Raw genomic sequence first — 10,000 nt, forward strand, 5'->3', positions numbered from 1 at the left:
TCCTTTGTCCTTCCTTGGAATCATACAGACTGCTGCTGGTGGTGCTGCATTCGAAGGTGATGGTGTTTGCGAGTGTGTATGTGTGGAGAGAGAGAGAGAGAGAGAGAGAGACGTACTCACTCAGGAAGTCCTATTACCGTGTCGCTCTGTGATGATAGGCGAGCACGACCCGGTACGACAAGCGTTCCCTTAGCGGCGGCAGCACGAGGACAGCCTTGCCGGAGTGGGTCGCGTCGCCCGCCGCCTGCCTCAGTCCATCGGCGATGATGGAGGATGTACACACCCTGCAGTAGCGGAAGTAACTTTATACAGTGTTTGTTGTGTTGAGGTTCTTGCATGTGGTCTTGAATGAGAACAGGCTAACATAGGACTGTGGCGTCATCTCGAGTGGAATTCTTGGTTGTTGGGCAGGTGCGAGGCGAGGAAGGAAGCAAGGTAAGTTTGCACACATGTCTTCCTTCCTTATCTGATTATAACATGCAGTCACTTGCACTCACTGTGAAACAATTATCATGATGTTACAAACTTGACTTCGTGCTCTGCAGTTGATAAATGTTCATGTCTTCCAAGCTGACGTGAATGGCTTTCAGCAACTATGAAGTTTCCCTGAGTAACGTTTTGCTTAACTTTCCTACCAAAGGTTTCCTTACTTAATAAGTTACATTTGGCAACCGTAAGACACAACTAAAGCATGTAGTGTTCATCCTGTGTGTGTGTGTGTGTGTGTGTGTGTGTGTAATGACAGCATCTATCAGTGAGCAGGGCAGAAAGAAGGCACGAGGAGATAAGCGGCTCTAAATCCCGGCTTGGCTACAATGGCCATGCTACACACTGACCTCCATCAGGCATTACAGCATGATTGCAGAATTACGCTCATCTCAATGTGGCAGTCGAATTTTTTTTTTCTTTGTTGGGAGTGGTAGAGGAGGTGAACTTTTGTAGGATAAGTAGCACTATACACGTTATTGCATATACTCGTATGCATCATTGTTACTATTTTTTTCCTATAGGATGAAGTATAGGAGGTTGGAAATGCGTAGTAGTTGAATTAGATGAGATAGATGCGACAGTAATAATCTAGCAAATGACTGTCAGGAATATATGATTTTACTGAGCAGAAAAGTTAACGTTCCGTCCGTCAGGGTGAGCCAGGCGCGAGTCTGGGCAAGGTACAATTTGTGATAGTAGCTACAGCACAGCGAGAGGTGGAAGTGAAATTAGGCTCAAACTTATCCTGTCACTTGGTTCAGTGCCATTTCATAACAATAAGTAAATAAATAAATGAAGGAGCAAATATTAATACGTGTTTGCTAAAAGTTTCCCTCCAATTCACTGTGTAAATTGACATCCTGATAACTTCTTCCAATTTTAGGCTTTGTTAAATTCGTGTATGAACAAATGCCAAATCGTTATACAACTGTATTAAATTCAAACAGCATCATACATTTGGTTCCTTACTAGGTTGTTGATTTCACTATAATATGAGAGAGAGAGAGAGAGAGAGAGAGAGAGAGAGAGAGAGAGAGAGAGAGAGAGAGAGAGAGAGAGAGCAGTATAGAAGGAAAAACAAGGTGTTATCTGTAGCTGCTATTGTTTGTAGGGCAGTCACCGGCGCAGATGGACCGTCTCTTGCTGGGGTGGATGTTGCACTGTTTCCTACCCACTAACCACATTTTGAAAGGCTTTAGACTGACGCGAGGGATATTTTTAAAAGCTATAGAGATCATTAACTAGATTCTCATGGATATTTCCCCTCTGATAATGCGAAATTTTTGTTAAACCCTAATAACTTGCACTAGAAAGTATTGTATGCAATCATGATGAAAACCCCAAACGTTTGAGAACCCTCGTAACTGCCTATCACCGCACTTCCGACCCTCTCCTGCAGTGGTGAACGTTGCAGTGTTGTTTGCTCGCCAGTAACGAAGGGGCGTGGCAGGGGTGAGGGCTGGGTCAAGCTGAATGGGAGGCTTAGGGCGAGAATCGAATCAGTGTCATCAGTAATCAGGTTCAGCCATTGATCGCTCAGCCGTGCAATACAGGCTGTTATTCAATAAAGACAATGTCGAAAGGTTTGGCATCAGTCACAATGTACGTATTGCAGCGTTGTTGAATACAAAATCACGTTGAATTAGTACATATAAAGAGTGCAAGCGATGTGTATTCATATGTTACCCTGTATTTATTGTGTGTACAGTGCAAACTCTCTCTCTCTCTCTCTCTCTCTCTCTCTCTCTCTCTCTCTCTCTCTCTCTCTCTCTCTCTCTCTCTCTCTCTCTCTCTCTCTCTCTCTCTCTCTCTCTCTCTCTCTCATTTATATATGGTTAATTGAATAATATTTCATGCGTGTCGCGAGAACGAAACTAGGACGGAGGATCAGGAGGTCCTATTATTTTAGTAATTTTCACGAAGCAAGACTTTTTTTTTCTCCCCGATCAGATGTTAACAAAGTAGTAGTAGTAGTAGTAGTTGTTGTTGTTGTTGTTGTTGTTGTTGTTGTCTTCCTCCTCTCTCTCTCTCTCTCTCTCTCTCTCTCTCTCTCTCTCTCTCTCTCTCTCTCTCTCTCTCTCTCTCTCTCTTTCTCATATAGTGGATGGGTTGTGTCGTGTCGTTGTCTTTCATCCGGGGCTTAGTTGTCAGAGCTCCACTTGACCTGTCACTCTCACCCTTTTTCCTCTCTCTCTCTCTCTCTCTCTCTCTCTCTCTCTCTCTCTCTCTCTCTCTCTCTCTCTCTCTCTCTCTCTGCTTTTTTTTTATCTTCATACTTTCGATTTCATTTTTTTTTTCAGTTTTTATCAAAAAGGAAGTTATAAAAAGTGTGGTGAGAGAGAGAGAGAGAGAGAGAGAGAGAGAGAGAGAGAGAGAGAGAGAGAGAGAGAGAGAGAGAGAGAGAGAGAGAGAGAGGTATCATACTCCTGTTATTCACCTTCTCTTTCAACTGCTTTCTTGTTCTTTTTACAATCATTATTATCATCATCATCATCATCATTTTCTTCATCCTCATCACCACCACCATCATTATCTTCCCTTTCATAATCATCACCATTATCACCACCAGCACCACCACCAGCACCACCATCACCAGCACTGCCATTAACTCGTATTACCATAGGCATCCTCATCATCATCATCATCTTTCTCATTATCTTCACCTCCCCTCCAGACATGTCCTCACCACTCGCTTCCCCGTCGCTGTGTTGCCTTGTGTCTCATGGTGCGAGGTGACAGGATGCTTATAATGGCTCTTATTGTCATCCTAATGGGCGGAGGAACGGGAGGAGGCGGGGGTGGTGACGGAGATGAATGGGGAAGATGGAAGGGAGGAATTGACGGCGCCGGAAGCAACAGTTCTGCTGGAGATGATGGAGGCCTGATTTTCTTTCTTGTTTTTTTTTTTTTGGTTATGTAATGTTTTTTTCTTTTTCTTTTATCAATTTGTCCTGTTGTGGACGTTTAGTTGATTTAGTGTATTGAGTTTTTTGGTGTGTGTTGTCTAGTGTTGATCCAAATCAGTGATTCATGGCCTTTTTTTTAAAGATTTTTTTAGGACACATTTAGTAGGGTTAATTTCGTTTATTCCCTATTGATCAAAGCCAAGGGGGGAGCTGAAAGAAAAAAAAAAAAGCGAAGAGTTTTCATCTAGTCAACACGGTTTAATCTAAATCAACATACTCTTACCCCAATCTAACCCAAGCTGTCCTAATTTAATCAAACTTATAATAACTTAACCCATTGTAATTTAACGTAACCTAACAATCTAATCCAACCTAACTTTACCTACCCCAAAAACAGCTACGATAACTGATCTCCATATGACCTTTAATCTTTGTTTACCTGGTTACTTCCTGGCTGTTTACCTGCGTATTCTTTCTCGCTGGTAACATTAAGCTTTAGATGTCAGTGGTAGTATTATCCAGTATGCATGGCTGAAATTATAGCGGAAAAGGGACCTGTAGTTAGATTTTTTGTGCACTTCATTTCTACTATAACTGAACCTTTGTATTACTATGGGAGGGTTTATGAGGCGAACTAAACTACAACTTATGGGAGACGTAAGCGAAGGTGCTATATAATTTACAATATTTTCTCTTACTGCGCCTTATAATACTCCAGGTAAGGTATTTTATCTATCATATAACTCTTGCTGCTTGTGTGTGTGTGTGGTGGAGGTGGAGGTGGGATCTGGATAGATGAGGGAGGGAGTGAGTCGGAGGTGTGTGTGTGTGTGTGTATGTGTGTGTGTGTGTGGTGGGGGTGCCGCTCATGTCCTCCCATTAAAGTTGTTTGGCTGCGAGGGAGAGTGGGAGAAAATTGAATAAATAGTTATAGGAGATGAGAGACGTACCTTTAGTGATCCTTGTTGTTGTTGTTGTTGTTGTTGTTGTTGTTGTTGTTGTTGTTGTTGTTGTTGTTGTTGTTGTTGTTGTTGTTGTTGTTGTTGTTGTTGTTGTTGTTGCTGCTGCTGCTGCTGTTGTTGTTGTTGCTGCTGCTGTAGTTACTCTTTGTATGTTGCTACTGCTGTTGCTGTTGTTGTTGTCATGGTGATAGTTGCTTTATTTTTATTGATGGAAACGTTTTATATATCCCCCATCCTGTGTGTGTGTGTGTGTGTGTGTGTGTGTGTGTGTAGTGTGTGTGTGTGTGTGTGTGTGTACGCGCTCTCACTCGCTCTTCGTTTGTTCGAGCATTATCACAGTGATGAGTCGAGTGTCCTTCAAAACCTTAGGGCCTTTTTCCCTCCTCCCAATACCTCTCCTCCCTCTCTCACTTTCCCTTGCCGACCCCCACCTTCCTTCCTTACCTTTCCCACCCCTCCTCCTCCTCCTCCTCCTCCTTTTCCCTACTTCCCTACCCTCGTCTTCATTACAGTCTTCTCCATAACTTCCTACACCCTCCCCCCCACCCACTCCTCTCCCTCGCCACCTGCCCACTCTCACCTTTACCTTGGTCGTCTCCATCGCCGCCACGCGCTGCTCTCCCCCTCCGAGTCTTGCCGGTTCGCTGGCCACTCGGTGTACATGTTCTGAGGCTGGTATCTGTGCGCGGCTGGCTTCGAGCTGTGCTAATGACGGGACCGCTAGTAAGATTGATTCTGGGCGTAGCTGCAGTAGTTGTAGTGGTAGTTGTAGTTGTTGTTGTAGTTGTTGTTGTAGTTGTAGTAGTAGTACTTGTTGTTGTTGTAGTAAAAGTTGTTATGTTGACGGTAATGGTTCTCGTTACTGTATCTACCTCAGTGACGGCAGGCCCAGCGTTACCAACTTTATTATCATTATTGCTACTACTACTACTACTACTACTACTACTACTACTAGTGCTACTACTACTATTACTACTACTATTAGTACTACTACTACTACTACTACTAATACGTTCCTATTGTTGTTGATGTTGTTGTTGTTGTTGTTGTTGTTGTAAATATTATTATTATTATTATTATTATTATTACTATTATTATTATTAACATCAGTAGTAGTAGTAGTAATAGTAGTAGCAGTAGTAGTAGTAGTAGTAGTAGTAGTAGTAGTAGTAGTAGTAGGAGGAGGAGGAGGAGTGGCAGGTGCAAGTAAAAGCAGCAGCATAATCTGTTGGGATAATACCTGTAGGTGTAATTCTTGCCTGGCGTCATTGCACAAGCCCACAAGGTCAAGCCAGGCGAAGAACGGTCTGGATCAGCCTGGCCTGGCGCAGGGACCCGCGTGCCCTCACGACCCTCTCACCTTGGTGCAATTGTGAATAAAAGTCACTTGTTACCCGCGGGGCCAAGGTGCGAGCCTCTGGTCTTGGTGGGGGGGAGCGGCGTTATGTAAGAATTTCTTGCTCTCCAGTATAGACAGTAAATAGGAAATATACACACACACTCACGTACTCACGTTAAATCAAGTCATGCCCATTTTTTTCCGTTCACAAGGATGTGACATGGCGCGGGGCACCTGGCGGTCCTGTGCTGGTGGCGCTGCTAGTGATGAGGGTGTTAATAATATATAATAATTATAATAACAATAAACTAGAGATAATAATGATGATAATGATAATAATGATAACAGTAATAATAATAATAATAATAATTATAATTGTTTTCAATAAAACTACTGCTGGTGCTACTACTACTACTACTACTACTACTACTACTACTACTACTACCACCACTTCCACCACAGACAGGGGTCGGAGGGGGAGGAGGAGGAGGAAGAGGAGGAGAATGGATAGGCAGACAGACAGACAGCGTGAGAATGCTCGTCGCCTCCCGTGGGTTCAAATGGCATCCTGGTTAGGCCTACGCGGGGGGGAGGGGCAGAGGTGGAGGCATCAGGGTAGATCAAGTCGTTGTGTGGTGTTCGGTAGAGACCTCAGAGTGCCCGTACCCACCTACCCGCCTACCCTCCCACCCTCCCACCTTGGCGACACCATGACTGCGGGTGTGTGACCTCTCCCTGTGTCCTTCCAGTGCCCTCCAGGGAGTGAACAGAAACGCGTTTGGTGCGCCACGTACTTGTAAGCAGTAAGGCGAGATTATACTGTGTTGTAGCTTGTGGTCATTATATGGTCATTCATCTAGAGCCGTGATGGTTTACATATGCCAGCAGTCCTTCAAAATTCACTAGTTGATGTTATTTTTGTGTGAGATTGTGTACCAGTTTCCATTCACTTGCACCTTCAACTTAGTATTTTCGCCACGTAAGCTCCGAGGTAAGATTATACTGTGCTGTCGTGGCATCCTTTCCCCTGCCCACGATGGCTTGTGAGTTACGACTGTGGCTCAGCTCTCGAGGGTGTCACTGGCCTCGGGGAGGATGGGTGCTGTGTGAAGGCTGGTGGTGACTCGGTGTTCCTGCTGCTTCCCGTTGTGGTTTTTATATTTTTTCGATGTCAATGGAGGCTGGTCAAGGGTTATACACACACACACACACACAAAAAAGGGTCCGGTTAACTGTCACCCGTTGAAAAGTCGAATAGAATGAAAGAGAATGAAAATGTGATGGGTTTTCTCAGTTTTTGGAATTCCACACGGAGACTGTTTGTGTTGCGTCTCTTTCCACTGTGTCTTGTGCCCTAAGCGTGACGTGATATATGGCCTGAACATTCTCTCCCTTCCAGACAGTTGTTTTTTTATGGGTTAATGATGCTGACGGTCATTCATGTATAACCGTATGTAACAGATTAGTGCCGTTATGCCGGTTATCCTTCGAAACTCACTAGTTGATATTATTTTTGTGTGAGATTGTGCCAGTTTCCTTCGCTCGCACCTTCAACACTTAGTATTTTCGCTCCCTGATCTTCACTACACCTCTGGTCAAGATCGATGTCATGTTTCAGAATCAGTACTCCAGTAGCGATATTCACGGTGAATCGAATGTATAGGGAAACTTAATGGCTTACGAATCAATCCCAGAAATATAAGCTGTTATTTCTGGGCGAAGCCATATCTACATAAATCGGAACGGTTTCGATTAGTTTATTCGAGGTCCTGGGAAATGTTTCGATACTGCACTCGAAACTGTTCCGGCGCAGACTGTACTGGCAGGGATTGGAACGTGTGGCTGTTGAGAGGCGGCTGTCTTTCCCACCGGCCTGTGTTTTGCAGGACACCAGGGTTTTCATGAAAGTTACTGTGTGTTCGAGAAGAGTGTAGACTGCTGCACCAATTTTTCCTTTCTCTGGATACACGCGATGCGAGAGAGAGAGAGAGAGAGAGAGAGAGAGAGAGAGAGAGAGAGAGAGAGAGAGAGAGAGAGAAACAGGTAGGACACGGAGGGGTGTGGGAGTGCAGTGGGCGGCGAGAGAAGGGAGAAGGAGGGCGAGAGGGAGAGGCTAATGCAGCTCCTTAGGGGGGACGAGGAGGGAATGAGTGCAACGTAGCGGGTCGCGGGGAGGCAGCCTGTGATGGGCCTGCCTTGGGATGGCGAGGAGTGTGAGGGTGTGAGGGAGGCGGTGGCGACGAGAACGAGGAGGAGGAGGAGGAGGCTTTGTTGTCGTGTGGTCACTCTTACAGACAGGAAAGAAGGGTCAAGGCATGAGAGGAGGAATACAAAGGAATACAAAGGAATACAAGTAGTAATAGGCTGCTTGATTACACTACTCTCCACTAATTACTAACATTTGAACAAGGACAGCGTAGTGAAAGACGACGTGGAGGGAGAGTGTAACTGTGTATGTGTGTGTGTGTGTGTGTGTGTGTGTCGCCAGTGTCAACATCATCTTCACCTAATCATGAACCACCACCACCACCACCACCACCACCTCGGAAAGTGCCACGCGGATATTAGATCAGTAATTCTGCGGGGCGATGATTACGAATACTTGGCTGCTGTGAGTGCGGGGTGCTGACTTGCTGGCTGGCTGGCTGGCTGGGTGACTGGCTGGTTGATTAGTTGATTGGCTGGTTGATTGGCGGGGTGTCTGGCTGGATGACTGGACTGGGTGGCTGACTGGTTGGTTAGGTGGCTGGCTGACTGACTGGAGGGAAAAACTGACGAAGGGAGAAGTGGAGTGAACGAGCTATGGGGAAGAGTGGAGCGGTGGAGTGAGGGAGAGTGCGTGGAAGGGAGAGTGTGGCGACGAAGGGAGTGAGTGTGGGAGGGAGGAAAACGAGCAGAATGGTTATCAGGTGCACCGGAGGACACCAGCCCCGCCACCCTCGCTTGGCCCTCAGGCGGTGGTGGTGGTGGTGGCGGCAGCGGAGGTTCGGGCGTCGCTGAGTCCTGTTGAGTCCTGGCCACACAGCTGCTGCCAGGCCTCGGTAACCCACGTAAGGGGGGGGAGGACAAGCAAGAAAATCTAAACCTCATGTTACTAACTAAACTCCATAGAACTTCCAATATTATGAGTTTGGTATAAGAGTGAGTTTTGGGTGTACTGTTGTGGGGTCACCGCCTTCCAGCCAGACACCTCCCGCCTCACCTCGCCTCCCTTCTTCCCTCCCCGTGTGAAGGTGACGTCATGAATCAGGCGGCACGGGATTGGCGGAGCGTCTACCACCCATTGCGGGGAAAGGGGTGGGAGGGGAGGTGGTGGCTTGCTGACTGACTGGGGGAGGGTGGATGGGAGGGAAGGCTTTCGGAGGTAAGAGTGGAATTGGGGGGAGGAGTGGTTGGGTGGCGGGGGGAGGGGGGCATGTCCTTTGTTTTGGGGGGTTGCGGGTTGCGGGTTGTGGTTTGTGACAGGACAAGACACACACACACACACACACACACACACACACACACACCTGACCCGTAACGAAATACCTGCAGCTTCCGCCCCGTCAGGATTCAAAGAGGTGGGCCACATTATACCTCGCGACACACCTCACATTCCTGCCACCCTCCCCTCCTCCCCTCCCTCGTCACCAGCCACACTGAGCTTCCCTCCCATGACACACACACACACACACACACACGTCACTTAGCTCCACGCGTTCACATTCATCTCAGTGCAACTCCGAGTCGTGTGTAATTCGAATCGACGAAACTTGTCTGATTTATGCATTTCAATCCCAATTCTACACACACACACACACACACACACACACACACACAGCTTTTCCTCAACGTCGGGTCAAATAAAGAGATACAAAATTAAATCGAATCTCGCAGACTTAACCTCACATTACTTATTTATGTATGTGGGTTTCAGTCCCTCTTTTTCTTTCGTATTCTTTTTTTCTGTCTAACCTCCCGCTCTGTGACCGCCTGACCCTGATAATGTGTGAGGAGGATCCGTCGGTCCGGTCCTCCCACCCGTTCTGCCCTCGCTAGCCCGGACCGGCCACCACCCCTGTAACTGTAGTATAGCGCTGTGTAAAGGCAGAAAGGAAAGGAAGGAGTGTGGGAGGGAGGGAGTAGTAGAGACCAGTGCATTTCAAACGTAAACAGGAACCGATGTGTGTGTGTGTGTGTGTGTTTACCTATTTGTATGTATTTGTTTGTCCTGTCTTCGTAACTTCTGCCTTTTCAAGTGTTTGTCTCGAGTTTTTATGTCTGATAATTACCTTTCTTTAAACTCTTATATGCTTCATGCACGC

At 46.3% G+C, this 10,000-nt stretch overlaps 1 long non-coding RNA gene across 1 annotated transcript in view; it reads left to right on the forward strand.

Annotated features, from left to right (window-relative positions):
* Nucleotides 1-219: 219 nt before the first annotated feature.
* Nucleotides 220-10,000, forward strand: part of LOC135107433 (uncharacterized) — a 53,747-nt gene continuing 43,966 nt past the window's right edge. Inside the window, exon 1 of the long non-coding RNA XR_010271776.1 lies at nucleotides 220-435. This is a non-coding gene — a long non-coding RNA (uncharacterized LOC135107433). The remainder of the gene's footprint in view (nucleotides 436-10,000) is intronic.

Source organism: Scylla paramamosain, chromosome 15 (genome assembly GCF_035594125.1).
Source record: "Scylla paramamosain isolate STU-SP2022 chromosome 15, ASM3559412v1, whole genome shotgun sequence".
Taxonomy (NCBI): domain Eukaryota; kingdom Metazoa; phylum Arthropoda; class Malacostraca; order Decapoda; family Portunidae; genus Scylla; species Scylla paramamosain.